This window comes from Lampetra planeri, unplaced genomic scaffold (genome assembly GCF_965212315.1).
Source record: "Lampetra planeri unplaced genomic scaffold, kcLamPlan1.2.h2 scaffold_1256, whole genome shotgun sequence".
In the NCBI taxonomy this organism is placed as follows: Eukaryota; Metazoa; Chordata; class Hyperoartia; order Petromyzontiformes; family Petromyzontidae; genus Lampetra; species Lampetra planeri.
This window is the reverse complement of record NW_027613972.1, coordinates 320-21,856: the sequence shown is the minus strand read 5'-3', so window position 1 is coordinate 21,856 and position 21,537 is coordinate 320. Positions and strand designations below refer to the sequence as shown.

General features: G+C 43.3%; 7 non-coding genes across 7 annotated transcripts; 4 read left to right on the top strand and 3 right to left on the bottom strand.

Annotated features, from left to right (window-relative positions):
- Positions 1–6,092: 6,092 nt before the first annotated feature.
- TRNAT-UGU (transfer RNA threonine (anticodon UGU)) lies at positions 6,093–6,166 on the bottom strand. The gene has a single exon. It is a non-coding gene; the product is annotated as a tRNA-Thr (tRNA).
- Positions 6,167–9,182: 3,016 nt separating this feature from the next.
- Positions 9,183–9,256, bottom strand: TRNAT-CGU (transfer RNA threonine (anticodon CGU)). Its single transcript has one exon. It is a non-coding gene; the product is annotated as a tRNA-Thr (tRNA).
- Positions 9,257–13,884: 4,628 nt separating this feature from the next.
- TRNAP-CGG (transfer RNA proline (anticodon CGG)) lies at positions 13,885–13,956 on the bottom strand. The gene has a single exon. It is a non-coding gene; the product is annotated as a tRNA-Pro (tRNA).
- A 1,204-nt stretch (positions 13,957–15,160) lies between these two features.
- On the top strand, positions 15,161–15,369 carry LOC144739008 (small nucleolar RNA U3). Its single transcript, XR_013589339.1, has one exon. It is a non-coding gene; the product is annotated as a small nucleolar RNA U3 (small nucleolar RNA).
- A 515-nt stretch (positions 15,370–15,884) lies between these two features.
- TRNAS-AGA (transfer RNA serine (anticodon AGA)) lies at positions 15,885–15,966 on the top strand. The gene has a single exon. It is a non-coding gene; the product is annotated as a tRNA-Ser (tRNA).
- A 1,596-nt stretch (positions 15,967–17,562) lies between these two features.
- On the top strand, positions 17,563–17,771 carry LOC144739009 (small nucleolar RNA U3). Its single transcript, XR_013589340.1, has one exon. It is a non-coding gene; the product is annotated as a small nucleolar RNA U3 (small nucleolar RNA).
- A 3,304-nt stretch (positions 17,772–21,075) lies between these two features.
- TRNAT-AGU (transfer RNA threonine (anticodon AGU)) lies at positions 21,076–21,149 on the top strand. Its single transcript has one exon. It is a non-coding gene; the product is annotated as a tRNA-Thr (tRNA).
- The last annotated feature ends 388 nt before the right edge of the window (positions 21,150–21,537 follow it).

Genomic DNA, 21,537 nt, shown 5'->3' with positions numbered 1-21,537 from the left:
TTGGAAGTCAGAATTAATCGGAAGCACTTGTCGGCCGAAGCCCGAGGTTTTGGAGCGGACCCAGAGATGCGAGAACACACAGAGAAGCAGTCAGCTGGATCACCAGGCGGTTTATTGCACAGGAAGGGATACACGAACACGGTAGCACACAGGCTGAGCAAACAAATAACCAAGAACAAAAAGTCGCGCACTACCCGGCGGAGAATAAACACGAGAGAGGAACGAACTGAAAATCACACACTACGGCGGAGAATAAACACGAGAGAGGAACGAACTGAAAATCACACGGAACCGGGAAACAGGTACGGGACGAGGATACAAAAATGACAGCAGGAGAGTAGGCGAAAGCTGGCAGTGGGGTGCAGCCCAAGCACGGCTTAAGAGCAGGAGCAATCAGCGTGCCGATGAGAATCAGGTGCGCTGATTGCTCCCAATCAGCCCGGCCGCACCTCCACTGCCAGTCAGAGGGAGGAGAAACACAGGGAAAAGCAAAATCAAAACACCAACACAAAACCAAAACAGACAACTATGACAGCACTATTTGGACCAGTTGATTGAGTATTCTGAAATCCCAGAAAACTTTGAGTTTACTAGGAAAATGAATACATTATCCACATAAACTGTGGTTAGACCAGCTATGATGTATGGTTTAGAGAGACTAGCGATAGGCAGAAGACAGGAGGCAGAGCTGGAGGGTGGCAGAGTTGAAGATGCTTAGATTCTCTTTAGGAGTGACCAGGATGGACAGGATTAGGAATGAGGTCATCAGAGGGACAACACAGACAGGAAGGTTAGAAGAAAAAAGATAGAGAGGCGAGACTGAGATGGTTTGGACATGTGCAGAGGAGGGACAGTGGATACATTGGTAGGCAGAATGTTAGAGATGGAGTTGGAGGTAGGAGACAGAGAGGAAGGCCAAAGAGGAGGTTTATAGATGCAGTGAGGGAGGACATGGAGGTAGTTGGAGTCAGAGTAGAGGATACAGAGAACAGGGAAAGATGGAAATTGATGATTCGCTGTGGCAACCCCTGAAGAGGGACAAGCCGAAAGAAGAAGAAGAAGAATCCGCACAAAGGCTGACTTTGGGCTGCGAGTTTGAAATTTTAATCCTTTAATATTCATATTTTGCTGAATTGCTGCCGCAAGTGGTTCGATAAATATGGCAAAAAGGGAGGGAGAGAGGGGGCAACCCTGCCTTGTGCCCCTTTGAAGATTGAAGCCAGCGGAGGTTTGGTCATTTGTCCTAACTGAGGCACTCGGTGAGCGGTATAGTGTTCTGATCCAGTCTATAAATGTTTTCCCGAAGCCAAAAATTGTTACGTGTGGCAAAAAAAAATGTCTAATTTACTCTGTCAAAAGCTTTTCTGCATCCAGTGAGATTATGGTGGCTTCTCAGAGGTTTATCAGTCTACGCATATTGGTTGACGAGTGTCTGCCCTGAATAAATCCAGTCTGGTCAGGGTGTATTATCCATGGGGTGATTTTTTTCTAAGCGCTGAGCTACAATTTTGCAGATTATTTTAAGATCTGCATCCGCATCCCGCAAGTGAAATTGGTCGGTAGCTGGATGGGAGCATAGGATCTTTGTCTTGAGTAGTAGACAGATGGTTGCTGTGTTCAAATATCGTTAGTTTGCAATTTTCTTTGATGTCCTCTACCATTCATTCTGCGGTGAGTGGAGTGAATTACCTGCTTTTGGTAAATGAGTTTCCTGTAACAAGACAATATCTGCTTTGAGCATATCTAAGTGATTGAACATTTTAAGTCTGTTTATTTTTGAGCCAATTACATGAACATTTCAAGTGACAAACTTGAGTGTGGATATGTCCTAACTAACTAGCTATCTATCTATGTGTGAGTGATTGTAGCCTATGTATCAGTGTGTGTTTGTAAGTGTAGGTGTGTGTGTGTTGTGTGTGTGCACACACCTGTGTATGCATGCCTGTGTGGGAATGTGCCTGTGTGTCTGTGTATTCCACTCAGTATAAACTAAAGTGTCCATATATGGACATGTAGGGGATCTGTTTAGATTCGATGGATCGTGTCTCTGCGCACAAATAAAACAGGCAACGAGTTTTAAGATATGTATTTATTGACTACTAATAACATACATGTAATAATAAAATGACAAAACACAATACAAACAAAGAACAGACACAGCACATAAAAGAAGACAAGACTCTGGGTGACGGTGATAGGAGAAAGTTATTGATAAATTATTAATCCCTTAATAACTGTACTAATGACTAACCTATTGTATGTGAGAATCGCTGCTGGTTCGGTTTGTTAGTTGTCGTCTCCAAAATAAAAGTGTAAAACTTGGTTTAACTCTGGCACTAATAGTCAAGCTTAAGAGGCACAACTTGGTTAGGAAGAAAGAAAAGGAAGGCTAAGCTGAACGAACGTGCGGCACAAACTTGGAGAATTTTGTAGTAGCGAGGGTACCGAACTCTGGAAAAGAAAAAGGAGTGCTCAAGGAAAAATACTCATTCTCTGAAAAAGACTGCTCCGAAAATACTCGTAGTGAATAAAATGACTGCTCGTAGGACAAAATGTGTGTTGCCCTTTTATCATGGGAAGAGGTGGTTTCAGATAACTCATCACTATGCATGAATTGGTCGAGTTAATGTACAAGTAACACACCTCAAGTAACAAGTTAGAGGAGGAGATACTAGTAGTAGTTTAAGACAGGAGACGCACATCTGTGGTTTGGAGCCAACAATTAATCTTTTGTGTTAACCTTCCCCAAACACCATGACCCAATGTGTGAACTCTTGTAAACTACTGGCACAGAATGTATCATGAGGTTAAAGACTAGATATCCTAGTATAACTGAGCATCATTACTTATCTAACGATAAGAAAGAATCAGGATCTGTAAGAAGATTACATATGAAATGGTTCAGGATACTAGAATGAACATTCTAGAAGAAAGAACATCAAGAATATACGTGTTGGCATTACAAATTTCACGCTGGTGAAGTCTGTAGCAAGGCATTAGAGTACGTCATCAGAAAAGGGGACATTGTTGAAAAGCAAACATCAAAACGTCAATGATTCTAATATCAACCTCAGCTAACTGGTAGTTAAACGAGTAATGTTCGTATATACGAGTATATAATATTACCATGAGACACATAATATGTTTAATACATTTGTTAGGTTAAAATTGAAAGAGAGGAGTCTCAGAGTCTCAGTCCTGATCAGGAATGCATGAAAAGGTCTGGAGTTCAGTTTGGCCCCCAAAGAAGAGAGTGGGGGAGTTTGAGATTTGGGTCTTTAGAGTCATAAAATGGTTGGGGGGAGGAAGATTCTTCTCCCTGCAAGGTGTTTGTCTCATGACAGCTGTGACATCTTTATGGTTTGATGCTCAGAGAGTGAACTTAGAGGAAGGAGGCCCGTTCAAGATGGCTCTTGGTGCCATCTTGATAAGGAGGTTGTGTGTTGAGGAGAAGTCAGCAGGGGTCATGCTGGTGTGACCTCAGATGGGCTGATTCACAAGTGGTGAGAATGGAATGTGGAATGATACCAAGCAGGGTGTCCACTTTGATTTTCTATTAACATGCCTTGAAGCAGTATTTGAAAAGTTATCCAACAACATGCTTTTCATGCATTATTATTATTATCATAATTCTTGTAAAACTGAGACCAACTTACCATGTTTGTAGCCCCTGGGTGAAATTCCACTTCCCAAAAGGAGCGCTTTGGGTTTTTTTTTTTTTTTTGCTCAAAATCATTTGATCAAATTTAGCAGGAAATGACATTTGTGCAGCGACTCCTGGAAAGAACCCAGTCGAAAGTTAGTGACAGATGACCTCCCGCCAGCGGGGGACATCGCCACACCGACCCTAACCCCCGAGATCTCTAATACTGTTTGCTTTCACTCGCGGACCAGCGGATGTCTCCTCTGTAAATATTTAGCCGCTGAGACGCATGGCGGGTTTATATTTAGAGGGGATGCGAGTTGACAATCTGATTGGTTTATGGTATGTTACACCCACAACACACCCATCTAAAACCTGCATGACAGCGGCCCTCCAGGACTGCAGTTTGACACCCCTGCTGTAGATCTTTTGGGTGTTTTATAGCCATTCTATGGGCATGTGGAAGTTTATTTGAGATACTTGTGTCTTCATTTCCTTGACCCTACTCAAACATTTCGCAACACTGGACAACAGTTCCTGTTCGTATAGTGGTAAGTATATCTGCCTCTCGTACAGAGGCCAGCAGTGGATAGCTGTAACAGGCTTTCTGGGTCTTTCTAGCCTCTCTTAACACAGCAGCCCTTAACACAGCAGCCCGATCGCCCCCTCAACAACCGACCGAGTACGGGAGAGGCGGTCATTGTAACTCTGCTCTTGTCGATGCCGCAGTTGATATTTTCTGCACCACTTTGCGCGTGTTTTTATGTCCACTAATGTAATTGCAGACACGTTATCACATTTTGAACAGTTTCCCAATATCACCTCTGAGTGTCAGCTGTATCTGTGGATTCGTTCGTACACCAGCTCTGAGGTTGGTGTGAAGCACCGCACAAATCCACGGACTTTTCTCCCTTGATACATCCGGACCTTTGCATGGAAAAGTTCGTACGCCAGGATTTTGGGCGTACGCACTCTTAATACATGATTCCCCAGGCCTCTACAGTACTTCACAGAGACTGAGTCAGGTGAGGTAGGAGCAGGGTGACATAGAAAACATGCAGGATAGGCGGCCCTCGAGGACCGACTTGGACACCCCTGCGCTTTACAATCACAGCCTGTTCAGCAGGTCTGCTTTGATTTTTTATTAGCATCACTTGAACATCATTTGAACACTTATCCAACATCATGCTTTTCATTATTGTGAAACTGCAGCCAACTTTCCATGTTTGATACTATTAAAAATATACAAAATAATGGACCACAGACCTTTTTCTGTTCAAACTGTATTGCTCTTTTGGGTACAATAAAGTGGAATCAGACTATGATTTGAGCGCAACAATAACACACAAGTCAACATAGCAGTTAAGGTGATGGACTGCTAATCCCTTGTGTTTTGTAATGATAGGAAGAATCTATATTCTTTACAAATACACAAGTTCCTCAATCACAGCCAGAAAGCAAATCTATATCTTTTAAATATTTTAATTACTCAAGAATAGAAATCATCTCCTGACGAAACTGTATGACTCCTCAGCACTATTTTATATCTTGAAAGGAACAAAGAACATCTTGTCACTGGCAACCTTGTCTTGTCATCACTTTTGGTTGTGTGCAGTAAACCTAAAGACCAGGAGGAAAGAGGCTGATGAAGCAATTCCTAACCTGTGCTGTGTCTCAAATTGCGTACTTCCATACTTAAACCGAGTTTTAGGTACACAAGTGCATTCAACTGAATTTGTATGAAAATGTAGTGTACTACGCACACTCAAACGGCCGAAAAGTTAAAAGTGAAAGGTGAACTATATAAAAATGGTCAGAATAAGGACATCTAGTGGGGTGTCATTGGAATTGCACCACACACAAAAAAAAATATAGCAGTCGGGTTGCCTCTGCATCAAGCGATCAGTCTGCAACATTCATGTCAAGTTCTGAATCTTACAGGATAACTACGAATTTCAACTAATCAATACATTTTAAAACAGTAACAAGTAACACATGAAGTGCCAGTGTCCGGTACGACAATGTATGCCGACTGTCAGTCAGTAGTGCAGATGAATGATTCAGCTGTTGACAATGTGTTTACCTGTTGTCGTTAACTGTTTCCTATGGTGACTGCTGATGGGAAGAAGCTGTTCCTGTGCTGGTTAATCCTTGTCTGCAGGCTTGCATAATTCAGTGTTTAATTTGCTTCTTTTTGCTGTATTATGTTGTTGCAGCAGGTTAAATTAACAAAAGATGAAACATTTTCAAAGTTTTTAAGCTTTGTTATGTTTTGCGGCTCCAGACATTTTTTTAAAGGAAGAGGGGGCAAAATGGCTCTCTTGATAGTAAAGGTTGCAGACCCCTGTACTAGATCCTCCCTTGTGAAGTCAGGAGGCAAAGTTGACACTTTACGCTGGAGCAGAATAGAATTTTCTGTAACAAAGTCTGAATAACACGTGTGCTATTGAGGTACTGCTGGGATTTGAACCCAGGATCTCCTGTTTACAAGACAGGCACTTTGACCAGCTAAGCCACAGAACCTACAAACCCTGCGGGTGGTAACGTGTTTTTTTCAGTTTTTCAGTAATTTTAATATTCTGTTTTCTTCGCCTTCTGCGCACTGGTCACTCAGCTGTAGCTCCACTCTCTTTCGGGCTGCACAGAGGTCCGTGCGGACTCAAAGTGGATGTCCGTAAGTCTTGTACCTGCAAACCGTAACATTATGACACCAGCATTCTCCTCCTGAATCAATGGGGTTCTTGGAACATGCTGTCTTCTCTGGATTTGAGGTTTTATCAGTTCCTTTCCCAGTTCCTCAAGAAAGAGGTCTCTCCTCTGGAAATTCCCTCTGTTCCACTGCAGGTTCAGTGACATACAAATGACAAAGGCGTTGTAAGGTGAGATGTCCAGTATGTCAAAAAATATCTCCAGTGGCCACCTCAGGGTCTGGCTTTGCAGCTAAAAGCAGTCACCAACTTGTCCATGGTGTCCACCCCTCGTTTTGTGGCATTGTAATCCATGGTGATTTCTGGTTTTTGATGCTCCTGGCCAGAGATTCTCCGATCCCTGGGCAGTGTACTCATGAGTACCACATTCTTGCCTTTCTTTGGCACAAAGGATACCAGGATACCATAAGCTTGGAAGAGTTGACAGGCCTACTCTTTGTAGTCAGCGATTGGGGTGGGAGGGCTCAGGTGTAATGGAAATGTGTGATGAACCATATGACTAGTAGCACAGCAGGAAGTGCCTTATGACCTTATGACCTGTAGATGACCTAGTTAGAACATACATAGACAATGCATTATTCAACAATGTTTTATGGTTAAACACTCATTCCAGTAGAGCTTTGTTCAATAGTAATCATTTGGATGTTTAGACTCATGGGACACTGTCTCATGATCATACAGGATGACTGCTTTGAACATAAAGCTAATTAACTAACAGTAGAGGCCTTTTTGTTGCATATTATCTTCCTAGGGGCAGTGTGACCTTCCTGAGATACGGCCACAAAGCACCTTTTCTCATGCCAATTGTACGCGTTATCACACCACCCTTCTCTGCTCTCTTCTCGGAGCATAAGAGAGTGCCCGACATCTTCTGGGGCGCGCACTCCTACAGATAGCTTGCTCTCTGTATGACCTGTGTCTTGAAGCTGCTTCAATAAATACAAAAATTTCCAAGACATCTGTTTTACTGACAGTGACGAACATGATTTAAAGGAAATCCCGACACAATTATGGACGAAAGGTCCCACTGACTTCTTACCTCCATACCACCGGTCCAGATAAAACCTAAGTCTGACTGGAGACCTAGAGTTCGCCAGTACCCATTGAAACCTGAGGCTACTGAAGGCATCAGGCCAGTCATACAACAGCTACTACGCCAATCTTTCCAGTACAGAAAGCGAATAAGACTGATTGGAGAATGATACAAGACTTAAGGACTGTAAATGAAGCTGTACAGACCCGTGCACCAAATGTACCAGACCCACATACACTGCTAAATTCTCTAAGCCCAGACCACACATGGTTTACTGTAGTGGATCTTAGCAACGCTTTCTTTTCCACCCCTACATGTGAAGACTCACAATTTTAGTTTGCATTTACTCATGAAAGTCATCAGTACACGTATACCCGACTGCCCCAAGGATTTGCAGACTCACCGACGATGTTTACACAGGCCATTATGTCTTGTCTTACTAACTTACAGTTATCAGACGACAGCCAGTTATTAGTCTATGTTGATGACTTACTGGTAGCATCAAAGACAGAGGATAGCTGGAGAGCAGACTCTCTCAAACTACTGCAACACCTGTGTAAAACAGGAAACAAAGTTAACAGGCAAAAAACTACAGTGGGTAAAACAGGAAGTCAACTATTTGGGACACACACTCACCGTAAATGGGAAACAAATACAGGCTTGGCGAAAGCAAGCAGTAACTGATGCACCAAAACCGCAAACAAAGAAACAAATGATGTCCTTTCTTGGGCTCTGTAATTATTGCCATTCATGGATCCCACACTATGGGAGACTACTCAACCACTACCGGACGGAAGACCCCGCGGAACTGGGAGCTGTAACGCTGGAGCTGCTGGCGAGATTCACCGGGGATGCTGGAAGTCCCTGGGCTGTGTGTCATTGTCTATTCAGCGATAATAAATTGAATAATTAAACATGTGTCTAAGACTTTGTTATCATGTGTCATGTGTTAAACATGTGTCTAAGACTTATGTAATCTAAAAGTAATTTAAAAAAGCTTGATCCATCAGCCAATTTTTCTACACATTTCGATGTGTCTGTGTTTCACTAGAAATGATACATTTTGACTAGAAATAAGACAAATATTCTGGATTCATGGGTACGCTCAGTTTCGTTCATCAGGATTTTTTTTGTTCGTAAACCTTTTTCTGGATTTGGGCATACGCCAAAATCTAGTAAGAAATCCAAGCAACTCTTAGTACATGAGCCCCCTGGCATGCAGCATTCTTATCTGCATTCCTCCATCCAGAGGCGCTCTACACATGACGTTACTTTAACTGAGAACACATTATTCTGTTCTCATACTTTGGCTCTTAATAATTTGAATAATGCAATGAATATATATTTAACAAAACAGTTTCATTGATACTAGTTAGTGTATTTAATGAATTATTTTTAAGAATGATGATCCAGCTGTTGACAATGTGCTTAACTGTTGTCGTTAACTGTTTACTATGGTGACTGCTGATGGGAAGAAGCTGTTCCTGTGCTGGTTAATCCTTGTCTGCAATCCTTGTCCTTGCATAATTCAGTGTTTAATTTGCATCTTTTTTCCTGTATTCTGTTGTTGTAACAGGTCAAATTAACAAAAGATTAAACATTTTCAAAGCTTTGTTATGTTTTGTGGCTCCAGACATTTTTTTAAAGGAAGAGGGGGCAAAAAGGCTCTCTTGATAGTAAAGGTTGCAGACCCCTGTACTAGATCCTCCCTTGTGAAGTCAGGACGCAAAATTGACACTTTATCCTGGAGCAAAATAGAATTGTCCATAAGAAAGTCTGAATAACAGGTGTATAATTGAGGTACTGCTGGGACTCGAACCCAGGATCACCTGTTTACGAGACAGGCACTTTGACCAGCTAAGCCACAGCACCTACAAACACTGTCAGTGGTAACGTGATTTAAAAAAAAAAATTCAGTCTTAATTATTCTTAATCAAATAATTTGTGATTAAAGTATTTTCATTCTATCATATATGGCAGACATTTGTAATAGGCTTTTTTCAATTCTACTTAAGGTCTGGGGGCTGGGAAGGGTTCTGATTGGATTGTCTACCGGACCGGAAAAAACTCAACAGCAACAACATGGAGAATCACATTATTAGCCACCGGATTTGTTTTGATGTTATTTTTCGAAGCAGGATTTACAATTGGCGAAACTCGGTTAGACATTTATCCTGGATGTTGGAATCCCACCTTTCGTGTTTTTTACTTGACTGGTGCCTCTGTCAGGGGCACCTCCACATTTTACCCATCCTCTACTTCTCAGGACATTCTGGTAATCTGGTCTTGGAAGTAGTTGATCAGTGGAATCAGTGGCTAAACGAGGAGAGGACTATCCTTCTCAGCATGAGCCACCACCAAAAGCAACATTGTTGACAAGATTTGAACCTGCACAGGGAGACCCCGAGGGGGATGATGAGAGAAAGAAGATGTGTGTTGAATGAGAGTAAAGAAGAGAAAGAGAGGGCCCTGGAGAGAGAGGAGGAGAAGGAGAGAGAGCAGCAGGAAAGAGAGGAGAAAAGGGAGAGAGAGAAGCAGGAAAGAGAAGAGAATGAGAGGGAGTGGTTTGAGAAGAGAGAGCAAGAAAATGCAGAAATAGGAAAGAAGAGAGCATGAAAGGGAGGAGAGAAGACAACGGGATCTGATGGACATTATCGATAAATTAATGAAAAGATGAAGAAATAATACATGTATGCAATGGAATTGTTAAATGTTAATTTTTAAGAAAATATAGTTTAATAAAGTTTTGGTCTCTGCTCTTTTTTTAGTTATCATATTTTTTTCATAAAGCCACCAGTTTGTTTGCAGTGTAGATTAATAACATTTAACTGCATGTTGAAACACATCAATATTAACATGAAACTCAGTAGAACAATAACAATACCAACTTAAAAACTACATCAGAAACAACAAACTATTTACAAAAAGTGATCAGTGTCAAAATCTAATAATCATGGTCCTGCAGTGCAGTGATGGCATCACCAGGAGCAGACACTTCAGGTGCTAGTCTGTTGCGCAGATTGTCTCCAGGACTTGCTCCTGATGGGAATCATCCTGGACAGTGTACTCCTCCTGCTCTGGCTCCTCTTGCTCCGGTTCCACCAAGTCCCCATGGTGGATGCATAGGTTGTGCAGGAAAATGCACAATGAAATGATAATGGGGACAAAGGTTGAATACACCTACATGAGAATAGAGGTATATCTAAACAACAGCATACAGATTTTGAAGGTAACTTTATATTTGCTATTTGCTTATATTTTCTAGATTATCATTATAATTAACAACTTTTGAGTCAACAGTAACTTGTGATGCTAGCATTAGCTAACATCAACTCACCATCTAAAAGCTAGATTATTCAACAATATGACATGAAAATAACATGTAAATAAGATTGCACCTCACCTCAGGTGTAACTCCGATGGTAACACCCCAGGTCATATCCAGTCTTAAGTCATGCCTCTTTCTTGTTCTTTGTTATATGTTAGATTTCTTCCCGTATTTTGGCCCACTTGTCCAGGGCACTGTTGGTCTTGTTGTCTTTTCCCTGGAAAAGTAACAGACAACATACTCTGCCAAAATAAGTGGACTTGGCAAAGGTAACATGCAGTATTTGCTGAAATAGCTCAGCTAGGAGAGCATTAGACTGAAGATCTAAAAGTCCCTGGTTCAATCCCGGGTTTCAGCATTGACCCTCACAAAGAAACAAATTGCTGTTCAATACCTCTCCATGAGAAACGTGCACCTCAGTATTTCCAGTAGATTATGGCTGTGTTCCACCGCCCGACAATATCCGGTCTGCGGCTCCCCACCTCCACTGTACACAGTGTTGGTGGAGCACTGCTTCCCCTTCCTGAGGCGCCGGACGGTTTGCCAGAATCTCTTCGAGGCTAACCGATAGTCCTCCTCCATGGCCTCCCTGAACCTCTCCCAGACCAGAGTTTTTGCCTCCACAACCGCCCGGCCGCCGTACGCTTGGCCTGCCGGTACCCGTCGGCTGCCTCAGGAGTCTCACGAGCCAGTCAGACCCGATGGGACTCCTTCTTCAGCTTGACAGCATTCCTTACTTCCGGTGTCCACCACCGGGTTCGGGGGTTGCCGCCACGACAGGCACCGGAGACCTTGCGACCACAGCTCCGAGCGGCTGCTTCGACAATGGAGGTGGAGAACATGGTCCACTCGGACTCAATGTCCCCAGCTGGTCGATGGAGTCGGGAGCTGGTCGAAGTTCTCCCGGAGGTGGGAGTTGAAGACCCCTCTGACGGTGGGTTCCGCCAGACATTCCCAGCAGACCCGCACTGTTCTTTTGGGCCTGCCAAGTCTGTCCGGTTTCCCCCGTGGCCAGCGGATCCAACTTACCACCAGGTGGTGATCAGTTGACAGCTCCGCCCCTCTCTTCACCCGAGTGTCCAAGACATACGGCCGGAGGCCAGATGACACAACTACGAAGTCGATCATTGACATCCGGCCTAGGGTGTCCTGGTGCCACGTGTGCTTATGGACATCCTTATGCTGGAACATGGTGTTTGTTATGGACAAACTGTGACTAGCACAGAAGTCCAATAACAGAACACCACTCGGGTTCAGATCAGGGGAGCCGTTCCTCCCAATCACTCCCCTCCAGGTGATACTGTCGCTGCCCACGTGGGCGTTGAAGTCCCCCAGGAGAATGATGGAGTCCCCGGCTGGAGCACCTTCCAGTACTCCCCCCAGGGCCTCCAAGAAGGCCGGGTACTCTGCACTGCCGTTTGGCCCATAGGCCGACACGACAGTGAGAGACCTATCCCCCACCCGAGGCGGAGGGAAGCGACCCTCTCGCTCAATGGGGAAAAACTCCAACACATGGCGACTAAGCTGGGGAGCTATGAGCAAGCCCACACCAGCCCGTTGCCTCTCACCGCAGGCAACTCCAGAATAATAGAGAGTCCAACCTCTCTCAAGGATTTGGTTTCCGGAGCCCAAGCTGTGCTTGGAGGTGAGCCCGACTATCTCTAGCCGGTACCGCTCAGCCTCTTGCACAAGTTCAGGCTCTTTCCCCCCCAGCGAGGTGACATTCCATGTCCCCATCGCCAGAGTCGTTGTCCGGGGTCTGGGTCGCCGGGGCCCTCGCCCGCGGCCGCCACCCAAACCACATTGCACCGGCCCCTTCTGAGCCTTCCTGCGGGTGGTGGGCCTACAGGAGTGCGGGCCCACGTCACTTCTTTGGGCTGTACCCGGCCAGGTCCCGTGGGCAGAGACCCGGCCACCAAGGCGCTCACCCACGAGCCCCGACCCCAGGCCTGGCTCCAGGGTGGGGCCCCGGTGACGCCAATCCGGGCGACGTGCACGTCCTTGTTTTTAAAACTCTCATTGGGGGTAGTTCTGAACTGCTCTTAGTCTGACCCGTCTCCTAGGACCTGTTTGCCTTGGGAGACCCACCAGGGGCATGAAAACCCCTGACAACATAGCCCCTAGGATCATTTGGGTACTCAAACCCCTCCACCCACGTTAAGGTGGCGGTTCAAGGACCGATTGTATTTATATATGAGATTATATTTAACTACAAGCACAATGATACGGAGACAGTACATGTCTTGTGCATGTACTCACTATAAGTGTTTTCATCATCTGACTTCGATCAAATATGTGTTGCCAAGTTGGCAACACTGTCAGTCTAAGTTTCATTTTTGTGTCAGTCGACTGTTTTTTAGGGACAATATGAGACAACAACATATGAGAAATTATGTGTCTGAGGGTGACATGGTGGTGTGGTGGTTAGCTTCCTGGCCTGGGATCTTTCTATGTGGACTTTGCATGCTCTCCCCGTTTCTGTGTCGTTTCTCTGCAGGTTCTCTGGTTTCCTCCCACCTCCAAAAACAGGCTGAGGTTAATTGGTCACTCTAAACTGTCCATCGGTGTGAGTATGTGCGTGAATGGTTGTCTGTCCTGTCTGTCATGCGGCCCTGCGATGTGCCGGCCACTCGTCCCAGGGTGTACCCCGCCGTCTGCCCTTTGACAGATGGGATTGGCTTCAGCGCATCTGTAACCGGAATGAATGATGTGTCCATTTATTAATGAGGTGCAATGAAATGAAGGATGAACTCAACATGTATTTCAGGATTCCCCAGTGTTATTGCTGCATACAAGAGACTCTCATCCTGTGATAGCTCCATCAGAGAACAAAAACGATTTATCAATAGGAAATCATTTCACAACATCAATGTGCAATATGTACACATTTCATTAAAGTAATGACAAACAAAATGTCATATCATGAATGTTTTGGCTTTCCAAGTCTGCAGTACAGGTTCTAAACACTGGGCGACAACAGTCACACATGATGCTGACAGAAATACAGCCAATTGGCTGAGTTGGTCAGCACATGGTACCAAAGTGTTGGTGTGTACAGTCGGAACAGTACTGACCTTCATGTGGGGATTACAATACAGTAATCATCTCAGTGCAGCCTAATGAAGGTTTCCTGAGTTGCATATGACACTTGGACAAACAACAACTGTGTTAAGGGCTTGTCTGGGAATTGAACCCAGGGCCTCTCACACCCGAAGCGAGAATCACACCACTAGACCAACAAGCCACAAAGCTTATTTGTATGGTGCCAATTCAGACTGTACTACAAAGTAAAGCTTAAGTAAAAACTTAACAGATGTAAACTGACAGATGATGAGTCCAAAGAATGGGAGGAGGTTTACAACACATTCCTTTGCCGTAGTTGGTGCAGCCACAGCACGCATTTCCCACCTCACACTATACAATCACCGCCTGGTCAGCAGGTCTGCTTGATTTTCTATGAACATGCCTTGAACCAATATTTGAACAGTCAGATTTGTGTAGCAACTCCTCCCTCCTTGTTATGCTTCTGGATTGAAAATAGAAAGGTTTTGTCTTGAATCGACGACAGACCTTTTTTTCTTCAGTCTTAACTGTATTGCTCTTTGGGCAAAATAAAGTGGAATCATATTATAATGTTTGAGTGCAGCAACAACACACAAGTCAACAGAGCAGTTCAGGTTGATGGACTGCTAATCCCTTGTGATCTGTAATCATAGGAATAGTCCTATATTCTTTATAACACACAAGTTCCTCCATCACAGCCAGAAAGCAAATCTATATCTTTTAAATATTTCATTTACTCAAGAATAGAAAGATCTCTTGAAGAGTCTGCATGACTCCTGAGCACTGCTTTATGTCTTGAAAGGAGCAAAGAACACCTTGTCACTGGCAACTTTGCCTTGACATTACTTCTGGCTGTGTGCTGTAACCCTAAGGAACGGGAGAAAAAGAAATTGACCCAGTGCTAATTGGCTGATAAAACAATTCCTAAAAAATGCATTGTCTCAAATCACATACTTCCATACTTAAACTGAGTATTTTGAGGACCCAAGCGCATTCACACCAAATGACTCCAGATATTTCAAGGATCTAATGAACACTGTTCACCTTCATGAGCTACACAAACTCACTTAAAATGTGTTGGACGTCATTTTAAAAATTAACTTTTCATTTAGTTTTATTCATGTATCCAGAACTAATTCAGCTTGACTGAGGCTTGTGTCTCGTTGGTGTTTCAGTAACTGTAACACTGACTTTTTTTTTTCGTCTTTTTATTATTATTCCTTTCCCACTGACCTTCGTTGTGTTGCTGCAGTCACAGTTGTTATGTCAGACGCTGGGTCATTTCCATAAAAACATGGCAGTGGAATGTATTGAACCCAGGAAGGAACCCTGAGTGAGAGTCAATCTGTAAGGAGTGAGGTTCGGTTTCAGTCACCTGACATATTCAGACTATACTTTCAGGGATCATTTCTATAGCATCTGCCTTAAGAAATGTGTTTCTGTCGGTGTTTTGTCTTGCTAACCATAATGATGAGTCATGATGTTTCTCTCTGTGCTTGAGACTGACAGTGAATAATGATTCACCTCATATGTTCACTGTTGTTGATGTTGGTTCTTCTTGAAGTAACACTGGGAGGGATGTGTTCAGAGTGGTTGTTTGCTGTTTATTAATACACTTATGTAAGATGCAAGAAATAAGTATTCCATTGTTTAAATCAATGAGAGGCTGTACAGGTATTTGTAGGATATGTATATTTTTTCTGTTTTAAAGCATATCCATGCATAGTTTACGTGAACACGCTATAAAATTGCTATAAACTTTGAATTTGAGTATGTCACGTCCCAAACTCTTCCTCTACATTCTGATTGGCTGTCTAGTCCTCCGTCTTTGCCGTTTGTCGTGTGATGCTGCTCTCCGTGGTTCTGAAGAGCCAAGCTCAGTGCTGTAGGTGAGAGCATGGAGCTCTCTGGGGTAAATAAATAAAAGGAGGTGTCGAGCAAGATTTGGCCTGGTGGGTTTGAGTGTAACTTAAGAACCATGTTTCTATCAAAGTAGAGTCCAGGGTGCTTGACGAGGTCTGGTCAAGACAAGTGGATAAAATGTGACAGCAAACCTCAATTCCAATCCCGGTGAAAAACACCAATACAATACACATGCCACTCCTGTGGGTTGTTGTGGCCGAGTGGTTAAGGCGATGGATTAGAAATCCATTGGGGTCTCCCCGCGCAGGTTCGAATCCTGCCAACAACGGTGTTTTTTAAGTGGCTTACTCTCCTCCTTGTTTGGCCCAGTGTTGTCTTCCAATCCAGTGAACCCAGGATTCTAGCTACTTCAACTACCAGAATGTCGTGAGAACGAGCAGCATTTCATTCCTGACGAGCAACACAGCTGCCTACTACTTCGTGTGTCTTTGATAACATGACTCTGCATAAAAAGCCTCCAAGATTTTGGGCATCTGTATCGGATGCCCCCTGGACGCCTCCCGAGGGAGGTATTCCGGGTATGTCTCACCAGAAAGGGGACCCCGGGGAAGACCTAGGACACGCTGGAGTGACTATGTTACTCCGCTGGCTTGGGAATCTCTTGGGGTCCCCCCAGAAGAGCTGAAGAACTGGAGGTGTGCGTTCAAATTACCTTCTGACAGCAGGAATACATGAATCAATAGAACTATGGCTGTTCGTCATACATAAATAAATTGGGGATGGTACACAAGGAATGATTGTTTGCCAGTGTGGTTCCTTATCAAAACTGATCTAGATGGCCAAAAGATTCTCTGCTGAGAGGGCATTGCAACTGATTTTGGAAGAGATTTTGGAAGAGAGTATGTCTTACAATCATGTATTTCAGAATTTCAGATTTACTGATCCTGTGAAGTGGATTGATCTTGTGGAGTGTCAGAGGACTGTTGACTATTTCTTGGACTGCTACAGGCATTGGTGGTTCAGTGGTAGAATTTGAGGTATCTGTGTTTGATTCCCAATGCATCTAAACTAATCCTTTAGTGCTTTCTTCTTCACTGGTACACCATACTGTTCGCATCACTTCTATGCACATGTTTGGTTGTGTTCTGATGAGTATTGGATTTCACCTGGGGCCTGTACCACCAACTCACCTCTGACCTCAATGATTTAAAAGACGAGTTCATTGTCTTCACGAGACACTTTCCACATGTGCTTCAGTAAAGACCCTGGGTTCAAATCCCTGTACTGTCATATGTATACTAAGCAGCTGAACCCAGTATGGTGCTTATGTTCTACAACTCATGCAAGATGGCAAAAAAAGAAAAAGTTGTATTTTTAGGTCTTGGTGACTCTGTTATATCTGTTGGAAATGACTATGAATTACAAAAAATGTATGACCAAATAATTTCTGTACATGAATTATCACATATGTATATAATCCATTTTTTGAATGTACTCTGTGTGTGTGAAATTTCCCAAATGGTAATGTCATAATATGACAGGCTGTGCAATGATTTTCTGAAAATGGCATGGGCGTAATCAGGCAGAGGACAGTGAAAGTGCTTGTGGAACTAGGAAAAGGGCACAGAGTATGTGGACAATGATGTACGGGACAGGATTTCTTTTTTTTGACGCAACCTCTCTGGCCTTGGAGAAGACCCTTTCACAAGGCCCCGTAAAACCTCACGGCAAAATCTGAACCCCTTCCCGAAGCAATCACATCGTACAGCCGGGCAGCAGGGCTTCGGACGTCATCATTTTTGGCTCCTCCCCTTGAATGAAGCAAGCCTTGATATGCTTTTCACAGAAACGCCATGTTCATTACTCAACACATGCTTTGAACGGCACACGGCACATCTCATGACATCACTACCTCTGACACATTCAGATGATATTCTTAGGGATCATTTCTATAGTTGTGACTTGAGAAATGTGTTTCTAAAGTGTTCGGTTTCACTAACCCTGATGATGAGTTGTGATGTTTATTCCTGCGTGTGAAGCTGACAGTGACAAATGATTTTCTTCACATATTCACTGTCATTTACTTGTTGGTTCGTTATGAAACAACAGTGGGAGGAATATGTGCAGAGTGGTTCTCTGTTGGTGTTCAATATGAATTCAGTTTTACTTGTACAGCCCAGCATCACCGTGTACAGTCTGTACAAGACCCTCTGACCTTTGATTCTCAGTCAGGGTGAGAAAAAACTACCCAAAAAGCCTTGTAATGGGGAAAAAAGGCAAGAACTTCAGGGAGAAGCACATCCCTCTGCCTGGGATGGACAGACAGGCAATAGGTGTTCAGTGTACAGACAATCACAATACAAATACATAAGAATATTATTGTGTAACAGTTTCCCAACATCATGCTTTTCCTATGATCTGAAAACTTAAGAGAACAGGATGAGACCAGATTTTAGTCTCAGTGCTGGTGAGGAGACACATAATACAAATCATGCTCCAATAATACCCTTTAATGCTGCCGAGGAGCTGGTGACAGAGAGAGAATCAGGTAGAATCATGTGTTTGGATTTCTCCAGTGTTGTTGAGAGCGGGCAGATGTCAGGATGTCCTGCCCTGCACAGCTGTAAACTAGTGGACATGCAGGTGGCAGCTCCCCCTGGATGAACAACTCGTCCACAGGTCGTCACAAGATATGAGGCTGCAGAACATCACCTCTGACATCACGGGACAGGAACTGCTGAGGAGACTCCTTCCTGTCCACACTCTACACTTCACATTTCATACTAGATCCTCCCTGATGAGGTCAGAAGACAAAACTGACTCAGACTTCATACTGGAGCTAAAAGAAATAGATATAACTTCAGCAATGAAGTTTGAACACACATTGCAATGTCGATCAAAGCTGCTTCATTTCAAAGAACATTGACAACATGAAAGTAGTATAGAACAAACTTCTTCTGAAATGTTTTCACTTCCTTCCAGCTGAAGTTGAACCAGCAACCTAAGGAATCCTTTTGGCCCTTTACAGTCTTCTGCTCTACCAAATGATCTATAAAAGGCAGAGAGCTGGGGTCTGTATCACGAAGCTCAATTAATAAGTCCTGGATCAACTCCATTGATCCAGGACTGACTTAGCGAGATCATGGCGATCAGGATAATCGGTACCACGAAGCTGGATATCAACTCACTAATTCAACCCAGGTTTGTCTCATCAAGACCCGTGAATGCGCACGTATAAGAGGTGTGTTCCAGGGTAGTAGACCAATCACAATCAAGAGCGCATGAACGGGAGACAGAGCGCCTCGTGCCGGCTACAGAGGTTAATTCTGGAAAATTAGGAGGAGAGTCAGTGATTGTAGAAAAGACAAACACCGTGGAAGATGACAGAAGACTGGTAACACATCACAGACTGTGTAAATGTGTACGTTGCTCATTAATACCTCAATGAACCTACAACATCCGTGAATCCCTCGAAATCACATTATTTTTTTTTTTTTCCCAGATAAAAGATCAAACACAAAAACACAAAAGCGGCAGCTTTCAACTTTAGTGTTCAATTTGATTCATTCATATCAATATACCAAGTTGATTGTCTGTATGAGGCGACTATGAAAACTCACGAGTCGCCAGGAGGCTGAGCACGGGGACTAAGGGTATTTGACGGACGGACTAAACAATAAAAACTACAGGCTCCAACGTATGCTGTTTACTTTCATTTATTAAGATGAAAACCCAAACAGTGAATCCCACAAAAAAAACTTAAAAGCAGTGCAAACGAGCTAGTGGTCAGTAAAAGGTATGAGCCCCCCCCCCCCCCCCCCCCATTCCACCGGTAAAACAGCTGATTTTACTACTTCCCTCAAGTAGCCCCCCACCTGACTCCTCCCCAGATGTGACACAGTTTCTTTGTCATAAACACTACATACAGTCCTACCTGATGCTGTGTACAGGCAGCAGCTCCATCCACCTCCTGGGTGTTCATTGTTGGTGATGGGGGGTATCCATGCCTGGATGCAAATATAAAGTTACCTTCAAAATCTATATGCTGTTGTTAGACATAGCTCTGTTTTCATGTAGGTGCATTCAACCTTTGTCCCCATTATCATTTCATCGTGCATTTTCCTGCACAACCTATACATCCACCATGGGGACTTGGTGGAACCGGAGCAAGAGGAGCCGCAGAAGGAGGAGTACACTGTCCAGGACGATTCCCAGCAGGAGCAAAGACCTGGAGACAATCTGTGCAACAGACTAGCACCTGAAGTGTCTGCTCCTGGTGATGCCATTCCTGCACTGCAGGACCATGATTATTAGATTTTGACACTTACCACTTTTTGTAAATAGTTTTGTTGTTTCTGATGTACTTTTTAAGTTGGTATTGTTATTGTTGTACTGAGTTTCATGTTAATATTGATGTGTTTCAACATGCAGTTAAAAGTTATTAATCTACACTGTGAAACAAGGTGATGGCTTTATGAAAAATATCATAACTAAAAAAAGAGCAGAGACCAAAACTTTATTAAACTATATTTTCTTAAACATGAACATTTAACAATTCCATTGCATACATGGATTATTTCTTTAACTTTTCATTAATTTATCGATAATGTCCATCAGATCCCGTTGTCTTCTCTCCTCCCTTTCATGTTCTCTTCTTTCCTATTTCTGCATTTTCTTGCTCTCTCTTCTCAAACCACTCCCTCTCATTCTCTTCTCTTTCCTGCTTCTCTCTCTCCCTTTTCTCCTCTCTTTCCTGCTGCTCTCTCTCCTTCTCCTCCTCTCTCTCCAGGGCCTCTCTTTCTCTTCTTTACTCTCACGCAACACACATCTTCTTTCTCTCATCATCCCCCTCGGGGTCTCCCTGTGCAGGTTCGAATCCTGTCAACAATGTTGCTTTTGGTGGTGGCTCATGCTGAGAAGGATAGTCTCTCCTCGTTTAGCCTCGTTTAGAGTGTTGTTTCACAAGCCAATGATCCCATGATTTCACTGATGAACTACTTCAATGACCAGATTACCAGAATGTCCTGGGAAGTAGAGGATGGGTAAAATGAAGGAGGTTTCCCTGACAGAGGCACCAGTCAAGTAAAAAACATGAAAGGTGGGATTCCGACATCCAGGATAAATGACTGAGCAGAGTTTAGCCAATTGTAAACAAGAATATCCTGCTTCAAAAATATCATCAAAACAAATCCAAAGACGGTGCTAATAGTGTGATTCTCTATGTTGTTCCTATCCGAGTAAGATTGTTTTTTTCCGGTAGACAATCCAATCAGAACCCTTCCCAGCCCCCAGACCTTAAGTGGAATTGAAAAAAGCTGATTACAAATGTCTGCCATATAAGATAGAATGAAAATACTTTTATCACAAATTATTGGATTAAGAATATAAAAAAGTTTTAATTTTTTTTAAAGTCATGTTACCACTGAAAGGGTTTATAGGTGCTGTGGCTTAGCTGGTCAAAGTGCCTGTCTAGTAAAAAGGAGATCCTGGGTTCAAATCCCAGCAGTACCTCAATAGCACTCCTGTTATTCTGATTTTGATATAGAAAATTATATTTTGCTCCAGGATAAAGTGTCAATTTTGCCTCCTGACTAGTACTAGGGAGGATCTTGTACAGGGGTCTGCAACCTTTACTATCAAGAGAGCCCTTTTGCCCCCTCTTCCTTTAAAAAAATGTCTGGAGCCACAAAACAAGCTTATAAACTTAGAAAATGTTTAATCTTTTGACCTGCTACAACAACAGAATACAGCAAAAAAGATGCAAATTAAACACTGAATTACGCAAGCCTGCAGAAAAGGATTAACCAGCACATCAGCAGTCACCATAGTAAAAAGTTAACGACAACAGTTAAGCACATTGTCAACAGCTGAATCATTTATCTGCACTATTGACTGACAG